Below are 11,067 nucleotides of genomic sequence, written 5' to 3' on the forward strand. Positions count from 1 at the left end.
AAGTTCACATAACTAGTAAGCCAAAGCTAGGTGATCCCAGAGTCTGCACTGAACTGTTTTCTTCTGAAAACATTTAACAACATAAAAATTGTTCCAATATTGCTTGATGCTCTAGTAAATATGCATTCAGTGACACTGGATTACACAGAAAGCAAAGCAACAATAACAAAATTTTAAAATTGAGATTTTTGGGCACTGCAACATATTCAGCCATAAACTTTTTAGTTTAAGTTCCATAGTTGATTCTCTTTTCAAATACGACATTTCCTAATTCAGCATCATAGATTTTGTTCAGATATAGTATTTTGGAGATTTGAACTGGAAAAGTTGAGCAATACATATCCAGATCAAAGGGGGAAAAAAGCAATTTGTTTATCTAATGAAAATTCAAACAGATTCTGGGCATATTTTCATGGGCTGGATTTGGAGGTCTAGGATTGTAGCTTTGAAGTACACTTCAAACTTTAATAATAATCCTTGTCTTAGTGTTTGTCTGTGTTGCAGTGGCCAAATGTGTGAACTCCAGAGTTTTAAATGCTGTTGTGCTCCTGCTGTCATGCCTATGATACAATTGATCATCCAACACAAAGAATAAGAAGGCCTGACGCCCGTAGAGATCAAAACAACTACTATCAAAAACACGTTACATGATCACGACCCATCAAATAGTGCTAGATATCTGGATTGATCAAGTCCCCAGAATAAAATGGTGCATCCTTCATCTTAGTTTGAAGAATGACCAGAATGGGGGAGGGAGCATTAAAATGAAAAATGGTCATGCTGGCAGCTCTGCTGTGAGGGGGAGTGAAAAGTGAGAAACCACACCTGCAAGACAATAATGGCTCCAGAACAAACTGTAAGAAACCAAACCATAATTGCAGACTATTAAAGCTCAAAGTCTTGAACACCAGCTCCTTCAGACCCATAGTTTCTTGAGAAAAGCACAGACAAGCTGATCTAACACTAACAACAGGAACTCTGCAGAGATGCATGTATTATAAAAATAAATTCACTGACTATATAACTACTCCTTTCTTTTCAGATTTGGTCCAGTTTCTGCCAACACCATCCTGTTAATAACTTCAGCCTCCAAAATTCCCTAAGCACCCCCTTCCAAACTCCTTTGAGACACCTCAGTTCCCCTGGTATGCATTCTCCCTTGCTGGAAGCAGCAAGCTAATAAACCTGACTACAGCTGTGCTCCTGCTAGTGTTTGGTTGGCTGTCTTTAACACCTTTGTTAACACAAAGGAAGAAGCCCTCTAACACAAAGTGATCTTCCAATCATTCTTCCCTATCATGTGTAGAGGGTATATAGAGAAATATATACATACACGTATATATAAAATTCAAGTGCATTTCATACTCCTATATTGACTACTACTAATACTATTCTATGGTACTGATTTCACTGATGCTATATTGGTGATTATATGTTTGTACACATGATCCAAATTAGCATAGGTATATGCTTTTTATGGAAATGTGAGTTTGGCCACATTCAATAATATTATGAGTCTATTGAGTCAGACTCTCTGTACTCAACAATGACTAATCCATCATTTTTCAGAAGTCGTTTAAGTATTTAGAGATCTATAACTCTGCAGTGCTTTGCATGAGAAATGTGCACTCTCTTTGCCTTACCTCACCAGACAGTCACTGATAGAGAACTTCAGCGTCTAGCCCTGTCACTTTGACATCTTTCCTCAGAGCTAAATTTACTTTCAATAATAAAGATGCATGAAATAATTCTTCAAACTTTATGTATTAGATCTTTGTCTCTATTTGTTTCTGTCTGTCCATACACATAAACACTCTTGTCTCCACACACACACACACTTTTTTTTCCTTAGAAAAGTAACCCCTTTTAGTATATTTTTTCTAACTGAATACACTAGTGAGAAGTTGCCTTTTAATTATTTGTCTCCCATAAGCAAGCAGCCATGGCCTTCTTAATTCATTTTGATAGAATATTGGAATGCTGGAACTATAAGTGATATTAGTGATTGTAACAGCCAGGGTTCTCCAGAAAAACAGAACATAATAGGACACACACACACACACGTACACACATCAGCCTATTCAAAGTGAAGCATGAGGATGACAAGGCTAAATATGACTTACATCCACCTAATGAATAGCAAATATATTTTCTCTTTCTGATGATTTTCTTAACAACATGTTGTTTTCTCTGGCTTACTTTATTCTAAGAATACAGTATAATACATGTAACCTACAAAAATATGTATTAATTGCCTATTTATGTTATCCATAAGGCTGCTTCCAGTTAACAGTAGGCTATTAGTAATTAAGTTTTGAGGAAGTCAAGAGTTACACGTAGCTTTTCAACTGTATGGAGAGGTTGGTCCCTCCAACTCTCACATTGTTCAATGGTCCGCTATATATACATATATAGTCTCTTCACTTTAAGGATTTTTTCTTTTCTTTTGAGATGAAGTCTTGCTCTCTCATACAGGCTGGAGTGCAGTGGCGTGATTTCAGCTCACTGCAACCTCCTGCTTCCCGAGTTCAAGTGATTCTCCTGCCTCAGCCTCCCAAGTAGCTGGATTACAGGCGTGCACCAACACGCTCAGCTAATTTTTGTAGTTTTAGTAGAGACAGGGGTTTTGCCATGTTGGCCAGGCTGGTCTCGAACTCCTGACCTCAAGTGATGTGCTTACCTCGGTCTCCCAAAGTGCTGGGATTACAAGTGTGAGTCACCACACCTGGCCCACTTTAAGGAATTTTTTTAAAGAAATAAGTTCATAGGATTGCAAGGGCTGGCTAGTCCTGAATCTGTAGTGCAGGCCCCAGGCCGGAAATTCAAGGAGGAGTTAATGTTGCAGCCTTGAGGTAGAATTTTTTCTTCTTTGGAAAACTTCAATTTCTGTTCTTAAGGCCTTCGACTGATTGTAAAAGGCCCACCCACATTTTCAAGGGTCAACTCCTTTAAAGTCAACTAATGATAGATGTTAGTCAACATCTGTAAAATACTTTCATCACAGCAACTCCTAAGTAGTGTTTGATTAAATAAATGGGTACTATAGCCTGGAGAAGTTGACACATAACACTAACTACTGTAGAGATCATCTAAACAAACTCAATTAATTTTATACATGGCTAGTTACCTAACTAATACATTTATGGAATACTAGAATGCCCAAATCTATTCATACTAGACTGAGTTCTCACCAATCAAAAACCTTGATGTATACCACTGTATTTGTAAACAGACAATAGTTCCTAAGTATTTGTTGTTCATGGAATTTCTTATGCTTGTGATTAATGTGGAAAGAGTATCCTGAGATTGTTAGGAGCACTTTATTAAAGGATATATTACATGGATCAACCAACTGCTATTACCAGGATACGCACAGTAAATTTACTGATGCATTTGTAAGTCTTAAGAATGGAATGAAAATATTTGAAACACATACAAATATTGTTGAGCTGTTTTATAAATTGGGTGACTAAAGACCACTAAGTTACTTTTTATTTTACCTCCAACTTGCAATTATACTTTAATAAAACTGTCTAATAGTTTATATATAAAATAAATTTTGCTTAACTCACATTTACTTACTTCACAAATCAGGTAATATTAAGATGTGTTATTTATAAGAATTTGCATTTTTCTTTACTCAGAATACTTACAGGCTTCCAGTGAGATTATATCATAAATTAGTTTCTAAATAATGCTGAAAAATTCATTGGAAAATATTTTTTATAATGGAAAGTGGGATTTCTAATTAGATCATTTGGCTTTGTTACAAAATGTGTAGTTTTTAAAATCAAGGATATATTGCTGTGAGATTCTCAATATTCCCTTTTTGAAAAACTAGAATATCTGTAAATGAACTAGATATTGGATAAAAAGCATATCATGACATAATCTTTTAGGTCATAGGAGAAGTCCAAACATTTTATTAGTGACTTCATCATTTAGTCAGAAAATAAGACTTTAGTTTCCTCAAAATTTTTGGTAAAATATCAGCAACAATTCAAAAAATTACTCAATATGTAATAAAACAAAAGAAAAAAGACAAAAATGCCAAGTAAAAAAAACAGTGGGCAAAGAATACAAACAGGGAAATTCGAAACAAGAAATGTGAACTCCTAATAGAATATAAAACAAGTTTAATTATACTAGGATTAATACTATAAAAATTAAAATTAGATATTTTCGGCCTACTAAATTGTGAAGTAGTAAAAGTACTAACTTTAGTGTTGGTGGGATATATACCTTCTGTACTACTGTTGGTTATAGACATTTGTAATTTCTTCCAGTAGGTCAATCTGGAAATCTTTATAAAATAAAATCTTGGAAAAAATGCATCCTTTTCATCTCAGTCCATTTTCTATTACTTATAACAGAATATCTGAAACTTGATCATTTATAAAGAAAATGAATGTATTTCTTACAATTCTGAAGATTGAGATGTCGAAAGTGAGAGCCTTCTTGCTGGTAGGGACTCTACAGAGTTTTCTGAAGTGGTGCTGGGTATCATAAAGTGAAGTGGCTAAGTGTGCTAGCATGCCAACTCAGATCTCTCTTTCCCTTCTTATAAAGACACCAGTTCCCCTCCCATGACAACACATTAATCCATTAACCCATTAATCCATGAATATATTAATCCATTAATCTGTCTTCATGACTCACTCACCTATTAAAGGTCCAAGTCTCAATACTACCACGTTGAAGATTAAGTTTCAGCATGAGTTTTTGGAGGATACATTCAAACCATATCATTCTTTTTCTTAATAATTTAATTCCTAGGAATTTATCTTAAGGATATTATCGAATAAGTGGACAAGAATGGATGTAGTAAGATATTCATGTTTGTAATAATTATAAATTAATATAAAAAGGAAAATTTCTCTGTAAATTACAGTTTATTCATGCAATGAACTACTCTGCAGCCTTTAAAATGCTGTACATGAATATTTAATGATGAAAAGTCAGGTTATTTAAAAAGTATACATAGCATACATAATATGATTCCAGTTTTTAAAAGTATGATGGTATACACTGAAAAATGTGTGGAAATGCAAAAAGCAAAGTCTTAGTAGTTGATTTGGACAGTGGGATGACCATCGTTGTTTCCTTCTTTTGGCTTACTTTCATTTTATGTACCTTTAATAACATGAGTTTTCTTCTAATGGGAAAAATAATGAGTTATTTTTAATTCAAAAAGAAAAAGATGTGCCCAATAAAAAAAGATGTTACTAAACAGTAGATGTTTACTTTCCAAACCAGAGACATGCTGCTATGAACTGAATTGTACCCCCAAGCCCTGTCAATTCCTGCATTGAAGTCCTAACCCCCAATGTGACTATATTTGAGGATACAGCTTTTAGAATGTCATTAAGGTTAAACTAAGTCATAAAGATGGAGTCCTAATTTGATTAGATTGGTGGCCTCATAGGAAGAGGAGGACAGAGAGATCTTTCTTTATCTGCACAGGCTGAGGAAAGTCCCTGTGAGCACACAGTGCAAAGATGGCTGTCCATAAGCCAGAATATACTGGCACCCTGATCTCAAACTTCCCAGCTTCCAAAACTGAGAAAATAAACTTTCCTTGTTTCATTCACCCAGTCTATGTTATTTTGTTCTGGCAGCCCTTGCCGACTAAGACACATGCTTTCAGTCATAAATTTTACCCTGCCTGCTCCCTAGAAGATTTAAATTGGCTCAAATTGGGCTACCATTAATAAATTCTGTTAAGCCAAGGGAATGAACTTAGTCTAGACTCTGAAGAGGATGTTGTCTTTGGAAGAGCTGCAAGGCTGGTATGGAGACGATGGTGGAAGCAGTATAAGCAATGGCATGAAAGTGGGGCAATATGAGGCATGGCCAGGGGATAAGATGCAGACCAAGGAAAGATGACCAGATGGTTGGGTTCTCATTCTCATGAAATATCCTTTCAAAATGGTTACCAAACTTTCACAAATTGACAAAGAGAAGCTGTCAGGTACTATAATATCCTTTGATATATTTGTATTTTCAGACCTAGGTCCTTCGGCCAACGCAGTGAAGGATGACAAGGACAGAGAAAAGTTAGAGGCAAAACCAATCTCATGTGATTTCAGCCACTGATTTAAAGAAAGAAAAAAAAAAACCCTTTCAGTCCGAAAATTTTTAAAGACAACTTCAAAATAGCCCTTGAAACAGATGAATTAAATGTTTTCTCACTATGTTATGGCATATTGTGTATATGCAACAAATATTTTCTCATAAGTTTCCCCATGCTTCTTTAATACAACCCTGCCCTAATTATTTTTTTTGGCCATCCATTAATTTGGAGGAAATTCTTAGGTGTCTATTTTTGAAGTCATCTCTTCATGCACCCAAATTGTTCTGACAGCATCAGTCTATGCTTTTTAAAACTGATATCCACTTAAATTCTCTACCGTTTCATGACCAGCTTGTTCTATGATCCTTCCAGGAAGCAATGGAATCTCTATCCTAGCATCTACAAAACCCCATGTACATCTACCATGCAATATAATAACAATGATAATATAAATATTTGGCTGAAGCGGAGATAAGTGAGGCAGAACCCACGAATGTCTCAATTGCCAGTTTGATATGCTGTCTCTGTCTATCTTGAGTCACTGTCCTACATAAAGCGTTGAAAGTGTAATTAAAAGATTGGCATAATAGTTCTAATTAGCAAGACATTGTGCAAGAATAAATTAATTTTAAAGTTGTGATAACAAGCTCATTGGCCTCCTATGTATGTTAGATTTGGTGGGATGCTTATGGAGGCCATGTCAATGTGACTAATTGGCTGTGGGACTGATGCAATTGGTTAAACTGATTCTCTACAGGTTGTCAGGTTGTCTCAATTGCTTATGAGTTCTGGATTCAGATGTTATGGGTCCTTGGAACTAAGGTGCTGCAGTGAGCTAGACTGCTGTCCTATAATCTATATGAGTCATATAACTGAGAATTGTTTTTAATCTTCTTCCATTCTTCTAACCCCATCATCACTGTACTATTTGCAAATCCTCCAGTCATCTGAATGCTATTACAGAGCCAACTAAATGGAGAGGATTCATTTAACTGACACAAAAGAGCTCTGAGAGTCTCCTTTCCCCAACCTCATTCTGCCTAAATTACCACATGATGAACATGCATTTATTTTTGTAACAATAATTAGCATTATTGCAGTTCATATTTTCCAAGAGCAGTAATATTTCATTTTTAAATCTCCACGGCTTTATGAGTTAGGTCAGTGTGTTTTCTGTATAACAAATTTGGAAACTGAGGCATCATGGGGTTAAAATGCAAATGACTTACTCATGGTCACAGTGCTGGGATTAAAGCCCAGGAGAAGTGACCCAATTCTGGGTTCAGACCAATGAGCAACACTCCTTCCTCACCTGAGTTTTGGGGTTTATATTAATTTTAGCTTATAATAGTGTGACTGCTACCTAAAAGCAATTTTCTATAGATCTGAGAAAGTTTCATATCCATCATGTTAAGCAACATTCTAAAATCATTTCTACCTTTTTAACTTTGTAATTTATCTTTAAATGCCCATATACACCCAAGTCACATACATCTAGGAATTGCTAACATGTACTACAATGTTTTTATTGCACATTTTGAACAAAAGAATGAGCTAAAAAATTAGATAAAATGAAATCAAATTGGAAAGAGAAAAAAACAATACAAATCTTTCCTTACAATTTAGTCAAACTGAAGGCTACTATAGACATGAAAATATGCTATAACTTAGAAAACCTTAAATTCTTTTGATAAATACCTGTTATTCCCTAATTTCTTCAGAAGGGCGCCTACTAAATCTTAAATGTTCATATTTTTATCGATGTAATATAATTTCCCCATTTTAATAAGTGGTGTGTTATATTTTTATTTAACTTATTTTCTGATTACCGTTTTCAGTTCCAAATGGTCCTGATGTTCTTTGGAAGAGTGTCCAGAGAAAACAAACTTTTTTTAGCTCTCTCTCTCTCTATATATATATATATATATAGATATAGATATAGATATAGATATACACACACACACAATTTATATACACACACATGCACACACATGCACATATATATTTATATATAGTTAATTGACAAGATAAAATTGCATACATTTATGGTTTACAACATATTTTGATTTATACATTGTGGAAGGACAAAATCAAGCTATTTAACATATGCATTACCTCACATACTGTCATTTATTTTTCGTGGTGAGAACACTTAAAATCTACTCTCTTAGCAATTTTCAAGAATACAATATATTGTTACTAATTATAATCACCATATTGTATAATAGATCTCTTGAATTTACTCTTCCTAACTGAAATTTCATATCCTTTGACCATCTCCTCAACCCTCCCTTCAACCCTCCCCCTGCTTTCAGCCCCAGGTAACTAACCACTATTCCTTTTTTTTTTTTTTTTTTTTTTTACTTTAAGTTCTGGGATACATGTGCAGAGCATGCAGGTTTGTTACATAGGTATATGTGTGCCATGCTGGTTTGCTGCACCCATCAACCTGTCATCTACTTTAGGTATTTCTCCTAATGCTATCCCTCCCCTTGCCTGGCACCCTCTGACAGGCCCCGGTGTGTGATGTTCCCCTCCCTGTGCCCATGTGTTTTCACTGTTCAACTCCCACTTATGAGGGAGAACATGCAGTGATTGGTTTTCTGTTCCTGTGTTAGTTTGCTGAGAATGATGGGTTTCCAGCTTCATCCATGTCCCTGAAAGGACACGAACTCATCCTTTTTTATGGCTGCATAGTATTTCCTGGTGTATATGTGCCACATTTTCTTCATCCAGTGTAACACTGATGGGCATTTGGGTTGGTTCCAAGTCTTTGCTATTGTGAACAGTGCTGCAATAAACATACGTGTGCATGTGTCTTTATAGTAGAATGACTTACAATCCTTTGGGTATATACCCAGTAATGGGATTGCTTGGTCAAATGGTATTTCTGCTTTGAGATCCTTGAGGAATCTCCACACTGTCTTCCACAATGGCTGAACTAATTTACACTCCCACCAACAGTGTAAAAGCATTACTATTTCTCCACATCCTCTCCAGCATCCGTTGTTTCCTGACTTTTTAATGATCACCATTCTAACTGGCATGAGATGGTATCTCATTGTGGTTGTGATTTGCATTTCTCTAATGACCAGTGATGATGAACTTTTTTTCATATGTTTGATGGCTGCATAAATGTCTTCTTTTGAGAAATGTCTGTTCATATCCTTTGCCCACTTTTTGATGGGGTTGTTTTTCTCTTGTAAATTTGTTTAAGTTCCTTGTAGATTCTGGATATTAGCCCTTTGTCAGATGGATACATTGCAAAATTTTCTCCCACTATTCTACTCTGCTTCTGTTAATTCTACTTCTTTAGGTTCCACATTTAAGTGAGATCATGTGGTACTTGTCTTTCTGTGCCTGGCTTATTTCACTTAGCATGATGTCCTCTAGATTCACTCATGTTGTCACTAATGACAGAATTTCCTTCGTTATAAAGGCTGAATAGCTCTTTTCCATCTTGCATGATGGCAGGTGAAAAAGTTGACAAGCCAGATACTAAGGAGAAGAAACCCAAAGCCAAGAAGTCTGACGCTGGTAGCAAGGTGAAAAAGGGTACCCTCAAGGCTAAAAAGCCCAAGAGGAGAAAGCCCCATTGCAGCTGAAATTCTATCCTTTTCAAAGGAACTGCCAGATATTCCCAATCTGCTATGTATTCCAGAAAGGCCATGTACAAGAGGAAGTACTCTGCCGCTAAATCCAAGGTTGAAAAGAAAAAGGAGAAGGTCCTTGCAACTGTTGCAAAACCAATTGATGGTAATAAGAATAGCAGTACCAGGTTGGTTAAACTTCTCAAAGGGCCTAGATATTATCCTACTAAAGATATGACTCAAAAGATTTTGAGCCATGTCAAAAATCCCTTCAGTCAGCACATGAGAAAACTGTGAGCCAGCATCACCCATGGGACCATTCTGATCATCCTCACTAGGTGCCACAGAGGCAACAGGGTGGTTTTCTTGATGTAGCTGGCTAGTGACCTGTTACTTGTGACTGGACCTTTGGTCCTCAATCGAGTTCCTCTACAAAGAGCACGTCGGAAATTTGTCATTGCCACCTCAACCAAAATTGATATCAGCAATGTGAAAATCCAAAAACATCTTACTGACATTTACTTCAAGAAGAAGAAGCTACAGAAGCCCAGACACCAGGAAGGTGAGATCTTCAACACAGAAAGAGAGAAATACGAGATTACAGAGCAGTGCAAAGTTGATCGGAAAACTGTGGACTCAAAAATTTTACCAAACTCAAAGCTATTCCTCAGCTCCAGGGCTACCTGTGATCTGTGTTTGCCCTGATGAATGGAATTTATCCTCACTAATTAGTGCTCTAAATTCCTTAAGAAGAACCTAACGAAATAACTGACATATTTAAATAAATAAAAAATAAAGACTGAGTAGTATTCCTTTGTGAAAACAGTCATTTTTTTAACCTTTACCTTCTGTGTGGACCCATAGCACTTACAATAGTATTGTCAGAAATCTTTCTTTACAGTTTGTTGTTCCAGGAGCCTTTAGAATCTTGATTTATCATTTTTTCAGTAGAATATCATCAACTGTCCTATTCATCATAGTATAATATTCATGATTCAAGTTATCTGTGACTATAGTGGTCTTTCAAGCTTATTTGTTTATTGTCTTATATCTCAGATTGAGTAGGTTACTATGGCAACAGGCACTATAGAAATGTACAAGATAAATAATGGATTATGAATCTTCACAGGTGTCCAGCTGGGATATTTTTAATGAAAAGCCACTCTAAAATTGAAAGAATCTTTCTCATATATGTGTTATGACCCACATGTTGAAATCACTCATTTATAAACAGGTATGCCTATCACCAAAAAGCCAGGTGAGTTCTTCTCAATTTAGAAACACACTTTAGGAAGTTACTTTAGGTTTGCACTTAGCAAAATAATTAAACTAGTTTTACTTTATTTCTCTTAAAGTTGGCAAGCCTAAAAGCATCACAAACACTAAATGGATTCATTGTTTTTC

General features: G+C 35.7%; 1 pseudogene; it reads left to right on the top strand.

Moving 5' to 3' along the window:
* Positions 1-9,540: 9,540 nt before the first annotated feature.
* Positions 9,541-10,403, top strand: LOC100433270 (large ribosomal subunit protein eL6-like; annotated as a pseudogene).
* Positions 10,404-11,067: the final 664 nt, after the last annotated feature.

The sequence above is a fragment of the Pongo abelii genome, chromosome X (assembly GCF_028885655.2).
Source record: "Pongo abelii isolate AG06213 chromosome X, NHGRI_mPonAbe1-v2.0_pri, whole genome shotgun sequence".
NCBI classification, from domain to species: domain Eukaryota; kingdom Metazoa; phylum Chordata; class Mammalia; order Primates; family Hominidae; genus Pongo; species Pongo abelii.